This window comes from Mastomys coucha, unplaced genomic scaffold, assembly GCF_008632895.1.
Source record: "Mastomys coucha isolate ucsf_1 unplaced genomic scaffold, UCSF_Mcou_1 pScaffold22, whole genome shotgun sequence".
In the NCBI taxonomy this organism is placed as follows: Eukaryota; Metazoa; Chordata; class Mammalia; order Rodentia; family Muridae; genus Mastomys; species Mastomys coucha.
The window spans coordinates 26,797,136-26,810,350 of NW_022196905.1; the positions used below are offsets into that span (position 1 = coordinate 26,797,136).

The 13,215-nt window shown below is 42.7% G+C and overlaps 1 protein-coding gene across 6 annotated transcripts in view; it reads left to right on the top strand.

Moving 5' to 3' along the window:
- The first annotated feature begins 288 nt into the window (after nucleotides 1-288).
- Rnf185 (ring finger protein 185) overlaps nucleotides 289-13,215 on the top strand; it is a 30,649-nt gene continuing 17,722 nt past the window's right edge. For 2 of the 6 annotated variants that reach the window (XM_031340640.1, XM_031340637.1), the window contains exon 1: nucleotides 289-448. The gene's annotated coding sequence lies outside the window, so the exon portion shown is untranslated. Of the gene's footprint in view, nucleotides 449-1,127; nucleotides 1,259-2,429; nucleotides 2,599-13,215 lie in introns of those variants that run through there. The other 4 variants (XM_031340636.1, XM_031340639.1, XM_031340638.1 and 1 more) reach the window with 4 other exon arrangements.

Genomic DNA, 13,215 nt, shown 5'->3' on the forward strand with positions numbered 1-13,215 from the left:
TGCGACCCGGTCTCATGTAATCCCAAGCCTGCTTCGAAAACGACATTGAAATTCGGGTCCATCACCGGAATGAATGGTGTGACCAATCGGAGCGTACACACACACATTTATTCGTGGGCTAAGCAAGCACGCCCATCCACTGAGCTCCCTTCCCTCCTTTCCAAGCTCCAGGAAACACTACCAAAGGCCAGAAGCCTCCCCTTCCTGTCCCGGGGCGGAACCTACGAGCTCCCCGCCTAGGTCGGAGTGCGGCGCTGCACACCAGCCTTTTCCGGCTGTAACCGGAAGTTGCTCTAATAGAGGCGGCTCCGTGTCAGGTGACCAAGGTCCGGGTAGGAGGGGTCGGAGGTTCAATCTTTCTGACTGACGCGTCTCTAAGACTGGCTTGTGTACTGTGGGACAGGGGAACGGACTGGTGGCGTCGCTGGCGCTCGCACTGCTGCGGCAGGTACGTGACGAGCTGGGGCAGCGGGTCCGGGAGGCATAGGACCCCCTTCCCAGGCTCAGGACTGAGGCGCCTGAAACCACGGGCCGGGAGACAGCCGGTCCGGCTCTGTCCATGTCAGACTGGCATCCTTGGGGACAGATTGGGCGAACTAAGGCCCCAGAAAAGGGAAGGGTGCTCACAAGCCCCCCTTTCCGGACAGGGGCTCGTCCTGATTCCCTCTTAGCTTCGGGGGCGGGACTGTCTCTCACGTGGATAGTGATTTGGTTGAGTGGAGAGATAAGGAGTGTGGTGAGCAGATTTGGGGCGAAGCGTAGGAGATCTGGACTTGAGTTCGCTGCCTGCAGCTAATTGTGCGTTCCACGCCAAGTCTTCTACCTCCCCGAACCTAGTTTCCACACTTGTACAACCGGCCACGGCTTTCTCAAAGCATGCTCCTTCACATCACCTGCTCTGAAATCCGCCGGGATGCTGGCTCTACTGCCCTGGACTTTACCGACAGCGTGTTTGGAATCTGGGTTTGGATCCTAGGAAACCTCCTTTTGAACGTTCTCCTCGGGAGTCCTATACCTACTGGTGTGTGAAGCCTGTTCATTTGAAATGCTGTCCCGCTGTGAATGCGGGATTCGATTCCAGGCAGCTGGGGCCGGTTCGATTCTTTGAAACACCTAGCTTGGGAAAGAACGCCGCAGGAGAATAACTATCTTTAAAAGCTGGCGCGGGGTGGGGGTGGGGGGTTGGGTGGGTGAGTTATGGCAAAGAGGCCTCCTGCTTAATCTTTGTAGCTGAAAGAGGTACAGCTAGGATTAATAGGTAGGTTCTAGGCAAAGACAAATGTGTACTTAATATTAAGAATTTAACGGTAGAATTATCAGAGGTGGCCACTGATGGGATTGACTGTCTCCTTGGGAAAGGAAGTGTACAGGACGCGGTCCTTTCCATTGAATGTCTTGTATTAGTATTTATTGTGACTCTATCTTTCCATTGATAACGCTGTCTTCAGAGTGTATCTGACACTTCTTTTGTGGTCTGAGACAGGGTCTCAAGGATCTCAGGCTGTCCTTAAGCTCCTTTGGTAGTTCAGGTTGGCCTTGAACTTTCCATCCCCTTCAGTCTCAGAGTGCTAGGATCACTTGTTACTAGGTACCATTATGCCTGTTGAATGTAACATTTCTTCATCTTCCTTTCTTGAGTTCTCCTACCTCTTCTATATCTCCTGTCAGTAAGGCCAGCACATTTGATCTTATGTAATCTTTTCCTTGTTGTCATAATTGTCATCCTTCTTTTCAAAAACTTTGGACTGACCCACTATCTGATAAAAAGTATCCGATTTGTAAGTTGTATTAATAAACACGGATCCATTACATTGGTCAGTTAGTAAGTTTTTTGTTTTGCATTTACTTTTTTTTATTTTAAGTCAGGGTCTCACTCTGACACTCAGCAGAGGCTGAGAACAATTTAGAAAGTCAGTCTCTGTCTGTCTTGTCTGTGTCTCTGTTTGTCTGTCTCTGCCTCTTCCCCCATCCCTCTATCTCTTCCTTTTCCAGTGTATCATTATGTAGCCGAGGGTGACTTCAAACTCATGGTTTTCCTGCCTTAGCTTCCCAAATGTTGGGATTGCTTGTGTTCCCCAAGGCTCTGCTTGCCAGTGGACTCTGATTACAGAATGGAGGGCCGATTGCAGTTGTTTGGGTCAGTCTTCTCCCTGGTTTATAAATTGAACTTTAGTTCTTTCTCTAGCAGTGTATGTATAGATGTGAGAGAATGTCTGCCGTTTGTAAGCTAGCTATCCAGCCAGCATACGTGACCAATTCTTTTATGGTCCTAACTTGCATACCTATAGTTTTGTAATCTAACTTTAGATTTCCTTATTTTGCACTTTACCAGACACTAAGTAGATCACTTTTCCATCTCCTGTTAAAGTATTTAAGAATGCTTATGTCATCTGGAGAAGCAGAGTTCCATATTATGACCCAATTCTGCTGACACTTCCTCCACAAAACAAAAGGTTGGGGGTTGAACCAAAAGTTCCTGTCTGTTTTCCTGTTGTTTATGTTTCTCAGGATTTAAAAATACAAAAGTTTTGAAATGGTCATTCAGTGTTACCTAACATTCAAGATGGTATGGCTTTAGACTGCACTGTCATCTCAATGGTGAGGAAAATGCTCTTAATTTGTTGGATTTTTTAAAAACTTATTAATTTGGCGGTTTCTTCTAAAGGGATACTTGGTTGATATAAGTGTATTCTACTGGCCTGTGAAAAAGGGATTTGATGGTAAAAATAAGTTTAGGAAAAGCTACTGACCATTTTCCTTTCTTAGTGTTTTAATGCAAGTGCCACATTAAAGGCACTGAGAGTTCTCACAGTAAAAATTCGGGCTTTATAATAAGCTGGCATAATGTTTTGCTTGCTTGGTGTTACCAAACTTATTTTTTTTTTATCCTTAATACAGGGCCTTCCTTTGGTAGTGTCCAGAGTGGCTTTAAACTTTCTCTCCTGTTCCAGCCTTCCAAGTACTGGGATTACTGGTGTATGCTTCCACACAGGGTTTTTTTTTTTTTTTTTTTTTTTTTTTTTTTTGGTTTTTCGAGACAGGGTTTCTCTGTGTAGTCCTGGCTGTCTTGGACTCACCCTGTAGACCAGGCTACCTCAAACTCAGAAATCCACCTGCCTCTGCCTCTCAAGTGCTACACACAGGGTTATTTCTATGTTTTGTTTTGTTTTGCTTTGTTTTTGTATGTGTTTTCCAGACAGAGTTTATCTATGCAACAGCCCTGGCTGTCCTGGAACTCTCTTTGTAGACCACATTAGCCTCAAACCCATCTCACCTCACCAGCACCAGGATAAAAGGCATGTGCTCTGTATTTTTAGTTGAAAAATGAATTGGCAAATTCTGATCTGAAACTTAGGCTTATAGGCCAAATCTACCCATATGACTGGTTTTTTTGCATAGCCTCAGAGTTAAGAATGACAGTCCCCCAAACACCACCCCCACCCCCACCCAATCCAGGCTGATCTCAAGTTTGTGGTGATCCTCTTGTCCAAGTGCTAAGATTACAGACATATATCATGCTTTTCTGGCTTTACATTTCTTGTGTTTGAGGGAGGCTGTGTGTGTACAGGCTTTTGTTTGCTTTCTGATTTATTTGCTTCTTTACTTTTGCTTATTTGCTTATTTAAGAGCAGTCAGTGCTCTTACCTGCTGAGCCATCTCACCAGCCCTCATCTGTATATCTTATCGAGAGAATATTCATTCAGTTCCTTTTCTCATTCTGTAACTGGGTTATTTGTCCACAATACAATTTGGGATATAAATATTCAGAGTGTTTCTAGAATCCCTGAGATCCCTAGAAGTAACTCAGACTGAGCTGAATGAAACAATGGGATATGCCAGTAGCTTCCTTAGCTGAATGAAACTGGATTTAGACATGCTAAAGCACACAATAACCTGTCCATTTTAGACTGCTGATCATGCAGAGTTAGTATAACTCCAGCCACTGCTGATGTAAGCAACCATGTGCCCCAAAAACAGTATCATTCAAGATGTGGTAAGAACATGCGGAGATCTGTCTGGGAGAATTCAGTGCTTGTCTGTCACGGAAGAGAGGAGAGGGGTAACTTGGCATTGTAGAGTACTTAGGTGAATGTAGGCTTAGGGTTCACCATGCTGCTCTGACTCCATAGCCTTTGGCCCTGACCACGCAATCTTGAATATTTGTTTCTTTCCCTTTCTCTCCTTCCTTCCTTTCTTTCTTTTTCTTTTTTCCAAGACAGAGTTTCTTTGTGTAGCCTTGGCTGTCTCTAGAACTAGCTCAGTATACCAGGCTGGCCTTGAACTCATTATCTGCCTCTGCCTCCTGAGTGCCACTACTGTCCAGCTGCACCATTTCGAATATTAAAATAAATACTCCAGTCATTTAAATTGTTAAAGATTACTTGATTGGAAAATTTAGAAAAGTATCTTGTTTACCCACCCTGCCATCTATCTCTATATTAACTCAAGAGAACCTTTGTTACCATTGCTCCTATTTCCTTGTTTCTTGTCACTGGGAACGGGGCAGGTGCATGTTTGTGTGTGTGTGTGTGTCTGTGTGTGTGTGTGTGTGTGTGTGTGTGTGTGTGTGTCTGTCTGTCTGTCTGTCTGTCTGTGAGAGAGGAAAGTATGTGTGCCAAGTGTGCATGTGGAGATCAGAGGACAACCTCGTGTCACTTCTCTCTTTAACGCCTTGCTTGTTTTCCACTATCTATGTCAGGTTAGGTGGCTCATGAGTTTTCAGAAATCCTGCTGTCTTTGCTTCCCATCTCCCTATAAGAGTGCTAGGACTTTGGATATTTTCATTATAGTGTCTGATCTTCCCTGGGTTCTAGAGATTCAAACTTGGGTTGTAGTGCTTACTCAGCAAAGGCTTTTTACCTGTTTAGCCCTCTTCCCATCTCACCCTTGGGTACATTTTTATGGTTGAACCAGTTGGTATACATAGTTCTGTATTTCAGTTTTTTCCTTATTGTCTTTTGAGATTGGGTCTAGGTTGTCTGGACTAGTCTCAAACTTCTAACCTCAATAGATCTTCCTGATTCAGTCTCCTAAATAGTTGGGACTACTGGTATCTGCAATTAGCAGGTAGCCTACTAATATATTAATGTTAATATCTTTGTGTTCTAGACAGTTTTTATGTAAGCATTAGTTGTAATGTTGAATTGTGATGTTGGGTTGTAAAGTTGAAAGGAAATTCATTGAATTTCCTTTTTCTTAACCGTTCACTTAAGTCAGTAAACACAGACATAAAGGCTCTGATAACCACTCAACATGCAGTCAGTAGGGTAGGACTGTGGTTTAGGTTTGTTTATAATAACAGATTTTTATTTTTTGTTTGTTTGTTTTGAGATAGGGCCTCATAGCTAAGGATAGCCTTGAACTCCTTATACTTTTTTTTTTTTTTTTTTTTTTTTTTTTTTTTTTTTGGTTTTCCGAGACAGGGTTTCTCTGTCTCTGTCTGTATAGCTCTGGCTGTCCTGGAACCCACTCTATAGACCAGGCTGGCCTCGAACTCAGAAATCCACCTGCCTCTGCCTCCCAAGTGCTGGTTTTAAAGGCGTGCGCCACCACTGCCCAACCCTCCTTATACTTCTGCCTCCATCTTCCAAGTGCTGGCATTATAGGTATGCTCCACCACACCTAACAGGTTTCTTTTTAAAAGATTTCTCTTTATTAATCATTAACAATAATAAATGTGTGTGTGTGTGTGTGTGTGTGAGAGAGAGAGAGAGAGAGAGAGAGAGAACTGGGGCTGGAGTTGCAGGTGGTTGATTGTGATCTACCCACCATGGGTGCTGGGGACTGAACCCAGATCTTTTGCAAGAATAGTGTACTCTTAACTCCTGAGCCACGTCTCCGTTGTAAGTCTTGAGCCATGTCTCCAATCCTAAAAACAGATTCAAACAAAACAAAACAAAACAAAAACTCTTTTGAATTGTGGTAAAATATATAAAAAGTGTAACCATCTTACTTGCTTTGAGGTATCTAAGTTATTGCTATTAAGTACCTTTATAGTATATGTGACAGCTATCACTATATATCTCTAAAGCTTAGTCAGCTCACATAGACGCTCTCTGCTCACTGAGCAGCAACTGCAGTGTTCTCCCTCCTAGTAACTTCTAGTATCCTGTTTGTCTCTATGAATTTGATTGTTTCAGGTATTTTCTATTCATATAATGTGTGTCTTTTCATGGAAATAGAAGTATTTCCTTGGGTGCTGGGATTATAGACATGCCAGGAGGCTGAACCAAGCACTACTAACTAAGCCACGTGCCTAGTCCCAGCTTTTTCTTTTTTTTTTTTTTTTTTTTTTTTTTGGTTTTTCGAGACAGGGTTTCTCTGTATAGCCGGGCTGTCCTGGAACTCACTCTGTAGACCAGGCTGGCCTCGAACTCAGAAATACACCTGCCTCTGCCTCCCAAGTGCTGGGATTAAAGGCATGCACCACCACTGCCCTGCTTTTTCTTTTTTAAGTCATACTAAAACACATCTAATAAAATTACCATCTTAGTCATTTTTAAGAACATTGATACCGTAGAAGCATCATCACCATTTCTCTCCAGGACTTTTCACTTTCCACACAGACCCTGGTTCTGCTTCTTCACATCTGGATAAGACATGGGCCCGCCTCTCCATTTTGTTGAGTCACACATAGTACTTGAGTGTTGAGCCTTGTCCTCCAGGTAACCTTGGGACACACGGAAGTAGCATTTCTTGGTTATTGGTCGGAGCTGGCTGTTCTATTCTAGGCCCAGCTGCCAGGATGATTCCTGTGGTAATATCTGTAGCCTCCGATGGGTAGTTCCCACTCCACCAGCTGTTCTTCAGAAGTACCTGGTGATATGGGTGTGGTGGGCCTGTACAGATAGGCAGCTCTTTGAATATGAAAGCAGTCCAGGATGCATTGTGGTGTGCGGATATCTGTTACTGCTACGTAACAGTTGAGTTCTGACTTGGCCATAGACTCTCTGGGGACAGGAAATAGACTTCATCATGTTTATCTTTTATCATTGAGCCTAGTTGGTATTTTCTAAATGTTTAATGAATGGCGGCAGTAAACACACTGATTGAGGAGCTTTAGGGTGCAAGCCTGATTTGTAAAAGTTGATGGTATAAATTTTCCAAGTGATGCCAGGCATTATTTTGTGTATGTTTGTATATGCCTATGTGCACAGGTGCTCATGTTTGAAGGCCAGAGGCCATCTCAGGGACCACTCCTCAGCTGCCATTATCTGTTTTCTTTGAAGCAGAGTCTCATTGACCTGTGACTTTCCATGTAGACAAAGCTGGGAGCCAGTGTGCCCTGGGATTTGTCTTTCTTGCCTCCTATGGCATCATGCTAGCTTTCTTTTGGAGGAGGGGATTAGGGAGAATATTTCTGGGGATTTAACCTGGATCCTCATACTCACAAAGCAAGCACTTTACCAACTGAACTGTTTCCTCATCTCTGGCTTTAATGTTTTTGACCACAGTTCCTCAAGAACTACTATTGAAATAAAAAATGAGATCATTATTTTGTCAGGTATTTGCTGTGTTGTATTAAACTCTTAGAAAGTCTTCTCCTTAATTGGCTAATTCTTGTCAGCCCTACTTATTCTTCTTTAATAGTTTGGAGTATTTTAGAGGCCTTTAGCTCAACCCAGGGAAAATCTGAATTAATGAAGTTCTGCTGACTTGCATAACACTCCCTTATTTTATAAACTTTTCTTGTAACAGGAGGGCAGGCACAGTCATCACTGTTTGCAGGAGAGGGCCACTAGCTGAGTGAGTGGGGAAGATGTATTGAGTGGGGAAGATGGGCCTCAGCCCAAGTCCTTGGGGCTAAATGCCTTTTTAGTTTTTTTTAATTGTGTTTTACTTGAAAGTGACAGCTCTTACCTGGGATCTCTCCCAAGTTGAAGAGCTTTCCCCTGGTGCAGCATTGCCCAGCTAAATTGATTTGAGTTAAAATTGCCAAATTCCTACTGTTCATTCACATACATTATTTGATATCCTCTCCCTGTCAGATTTGCTGTTGAACTTTTAAGTTGAATCTTAACAGTAAGAGTGCAATAAACCACATAGTCAGTCTTGACACAAATATACACGCATGCGCGCGTGTGCACACACATATATCATAAATCATAAATGCCAACCTGGACTGTTTTCTGGTTGTAGAGCTATGAAATCTCCTTTTTCTGTCCCGTGTACCTACCCCTTTTTAGTTCGGAGACTGGACTAAGGCTGGGGGTGTGGCTTAGTGGGAATACTTGTCTACCTTTTCAAGTCTCTGGGTTCCATCCCCAGCACCATCCACTCCTACCAAGACCTTTTGAAGCAACATTTCTCAAAAAACAAAGAATGAGTCAGCTATATAATCATTCTAGGTCTCAAAAACAACCACTGCTCTTGTAGAATATTGATTTTTCCAAAACTTTAGTTGACTAGATTGACTTGTATTTAGAAGTGCAGTTTGTATGCTCTTGGACATCAGCTTTGACAAGCCATCCACATTTATGTGGTGCTCCAAAGGTGCTTTATTCTGAGTAATGCATCTGGAAGCTAGGACAGTCGTGAGTAAATGCCCAAGCACAAGTCACTGAAGTGCCATCTGTTATGCACATGACTTGGGGTTGTGAAGCTTTGCTGCTTACTGGCTCTGTGACCAACCATGGCATGAGCAAGTGACCCAACTACTCAGCCTAATTTAACATTCCAGGAGATGCTGACAGTGTTCTAGTAAGGTTTACCTCAGGGCAGTCTGGGAATATAAAATGAAATAATTCATACCGAAAAGATTAGCAGGGTGTTAGTAGATGTTATGGTAAGAAATGCAAATGCCCTTGACTTCAGCACTGGGTCAAGCTTTGTTCCATACTACATTTCCTTATCAGTGCATAGACAGTTACCCAGGCTCCCTTCAGGGAAGAATGCTCATTCAGAAAGGGATGTAATGACTCATTTGCAGTATATTCACCTGCTGATTTCTTTGCTCTCTGGGGGAGTATAAACAGTACTCTTCTTGAATATTTACCTGGATAGAGCCTCCATACTGTTTTCTGTCAGATTGTGACAACTATTTTGTATAGAGGTAATGACCCATTTTACAGACAAGCATGGAGAGAAGATAACTTGGGCAAAATTATAGAATAAGTGAGAACTGAAATTTACACTCAGGGTATAAGATGTCTCTGTGCCATGCTATTTGTAAAATTATTTTTATGGGCTGGAGAAATGGCTCAGTGGTTAAGGGCACTGACTGCTCTTCCAGAGGTCCTGAGTTCAATTCCCAGCAACTACATGGTGGCTCACAGCCATCTGTAATGGGGTCCAATGCCCTCTTCTGGTGTGTCTAAAGACAGCAACAGTGTACTCACATACATAAATAAGTCTTAAATAAGTCTTTAAAAATTGTATTTCTTTATTTACTTTACAATACAGGGTATTGAACACCTCTTTCATGCTGTGAAAGCTCTCTACCATTTAGCTATTCTTCAGCTATTTTTTTCCTTTCAGTTAAAAACATGTTTTGGGGCCTGGCAAGATGATTCAGCAGTTAAGAGCACTTGATCTTGCAGAGAACCTGGGCTGGATTTCCAGAACTCACATGGCGGCTCACAGCCATCTGTAACTCTAGTAATAGAGAATCTCACTCTCTTTTGACCTTCTTGGGTACCATATGCACATGCAGTACAAGAACATATGTGCAAGTAAAACATTCATATAATTCATCTAAAAAATATGTGTATGGATGTTGTCTTAGTTAGGGTTTCTGTGATAAATAGCCATACCATAAGCATCTTGGGGAGGGAGGGTTTTATTTCAGTTTGTAACTCTGAGGTCACGCTCCAGCACTGAGGGAAATCAGGGCAAGAACTCAAGCAGGGCAGGAGCCATGGAGAAGTGCTGCTTACTGGCTTGTGCAGCCTGCTTTCTTATACTATCCAGGACCACTTGCCCAGAGCTGGCACTGCCCCTAGCAGGCTAGGCCATCATACATCAATCATCAATCAAGGAATGTCCCACAGACTTGCCATAGACCAGTGTGATGGTTTGTAGTGGCACTATTAGGAGGTATGGCCTTGTTGGAGTAGGTTTCTTGCTGTGGGTATGGGTTTAAGACCCTCATCCTGGCTGCCTGGAAGCCAGTCTCCTAGCAGCCTAAGGTGAAGATGTAGAACTCTCAGTTCCTCCTGCACCATCTCTGCTTGGATGCTGCCATGCTCCTGCCTTGATGATACTGGACTGAACCTCTGAACCTGTAATCCAGCCCCAATTAAATGCTGTCCTTATAAGAGATTTCCTCTAAATGACTTTAGCTTGTGTCAAGTTGACAAAACTCTAGACAGTAATAGAAGTTTTGTGCATGCAGAGGTGGTGTGTGTGTGTGTGTGTGTGTGTGTGTGTGTGTGTGTGTGTGTAAAAGTGCTAAAATTTTACCTGATGTAGTAGCTCATGCCTTTAATCCTAGGCAGGCATATCTCTATGAGAGACTAGATTTAGTCTGGTCCATTTAGTTAGTTCCAGGCCAGCCAGGGCTATATAGACCTCTCTTAAAAAAACAAACACTGCCAGGCAGTGGTGGCACATGCCTTTAGTCCCAGCACTTGGGAGGCAGAGATAGGCGGATTTCTGAGTTTGAGGACAGCCTGATCTACAGAGTGAGTTCCAGGACAGTCAGGGCTACACAGAGAAACTCTGAAAAACTAAAAAAACAAAAAACAAACAACAACAAAACCTCAAAAATTTCAATCACAATTTCTTTTTTTTTAAAGATTTATTTATTATCTATTTATTATAAGTACACTGTAGCTGTCTTCAGACACACCAGAAGAGGGCATCAGATCTCATTATGGGTGGTTGTGAGCCACACCATGTGGTTGCTGGGATTTGAACTCAGGACCTTTGGAAGAGCAATCGGTGCTCTTACCCACTGAGCCATCTCACCAGCCCTCAATCACAATTTCATGTGAATGATTCTTAGTCTGCTTGCTTTCCTTTTTGTCCTTTGTTGAAATATGAAGATATAGAACTTTGAACAAATTCCCTTATTTTTCTTAATGTTAAGTTCAAATCCCAGCAACCACATGGTGGCTCACAGCCATCCATAAAGAGATCTGACGCCCTCTTCTGGTGTATCTGAAGACAGCTACTTATACATACTCACATATAATAATAAATAAATCTAAAAAAAAAGTTATAATAATAAGTGAGCTGTTGAGATGGATCAGTGGATAAAGGTGCCTACTGCCAAACTTAGGATCTGGATTCAATCCCCAGGTTCCCTATGATGGGAAATGCTAACCTACACAAGTCACTTGTGGCAGGTATACCCACACATATTCACATACATACTTAAGTAAATAAATATAAACAAAAAATTCTAATATAGTATTTACTGTGGACAAAGTGGAAAGTACAAGTGAGTAGGGTGGGGACATCCTATGGCCATCAAGATGACCCAGCTGGTAAAGGCATCTGTCGCCACTCCTGATGACCTGTGTTCAATCCTCCACACTCATGTGGTAAAAGGAAAGAACTGGCTCCCAAAAGTTATCTTCTGACTTTCCCCTGTATGCTATGGCATGGATCCCCATATACATGTATAAAATAAGCAAAATGTAATTTTAAAAAACTCATTAAGTGAGGTAGTGCACAACTTTTATTCTAGAACTTGGGAGGCAGAGGCATGTGGAGTTCTATGAGTTCAAGGCCAGCCAGGGATACCATAGTGAGATCCTGTTGCAAAAAAACTTTTTGAGTTTTTATTTTATTTGTATGAGTTTTTGCCCACGTGTATGTCTGTGTATCACATGCATGCAGTGCCTTCAGAGGTCAAAAGAAAAAGCACAGGATCCTCTGAGCCAGTATGTGCGTGCTGGGGATTGAAAACAGCCAGTATTTCAGTAGCTGAAACATCTCTTTAGCATATCTTTTTTTTTTTTTTTTAAAGCTTAAGAATTTTAAGGGGCTGGAGAGATGGCTCAGCAAGTTAAGAGCACTGACTGTTCTTTCAGAGGTTCTGAGTTCAAATCCCAGCAACCACATGGTGGCTCACAACCATCTGTAATGGGATTGGATGCCCTCTTCTGGTGTGTCTGAAAAAACAGCTACAGTATACTTGCATATAATAAGTAAATTAATTAATTAAAAAAAAAAGAATTTTGACCATAATTCTATTTGTGGTCCACCGTGGGTAATATTTTTGTCATTTTTTTCTTATATGGTTTCACCTTTTCTAATCATAGAGTGTGTTCAACTTTGTATATAGGGTTCCTTTGGATTTTATTTTATTTTTTTGAATTCTTCTTTTTTTTTTTTTCAAGACAGGGTTTCTCTGTGTAGCCCTGGCTGTCCTGGAACTCACTCTGTAGACCAGGCTGGCCTCGAACTCAGAAATCCGCCTGCCTCTGTCTCCCAAGGGCTGGGATTAAAGGTGTGCGCCACCACCGCTCGGCTCTCACCTCCTTTTTAAATAAAGTGTGATAAGCTGGCTCTGGTGACACATGCTTATAATTCTAGTACTCAAGAGGCAAGCACAGGAGGATCACTGCAAATTCCAGGCCAGACAGGGTGGCACAGCAGGACCCTGTCTTAAACAAAACAAAAGAAAAGACAGCATAATGGATAGTGTTACATCACATAGTATAATCTACCATTTGAGTGTATCCCTTTACTTAGCTAGAGAGTGGGAGGGAGCTAGATAGGGAAAAATAATTAAAATCATGGGCATTTTGGAAGGTTGGGTGGGGGGTTCAGGTTGTGAACTCCAGTTTAGAATATGAGCAAGCAGGTCAAGGGGCAAGGGATCTGGGGAATCTAAGGTCTTCCTCCCGCTCTTTCCTAGCTCTTGGTTCCTCACCATTCCCTAGGCTCCTCCTTCTACACTGAATTTGGCTCAGTGACTTGAACACCTGTCTGTTATGCTGTGTCAGTATCCTCCTCTGCCCTCACATGTTCTGCAGACCTATCGATCAATGCCAAGCAGACTGGGTTGCCTTGTTTGTTTACTTGTCATTGTCACCCTTAGGCTTGAAACTCTTATCTGTATCCACAATATCTGGCAAATAATGAGATCTTTTTTATAAATCTGACAAGGTAGGGTAGGAGGACTACATAGGGAGTGTGTAACCAGCGCATCCCCAGGAGGAGAAGGCCTCCTCTTAGCCTCCTCTGTCCTCTGGACCTAAAACATCATGTATGTCTTTGGTTCTGTATTTGGGGCCAGGTCTCCTGAGGGCTATTTAGGACTTC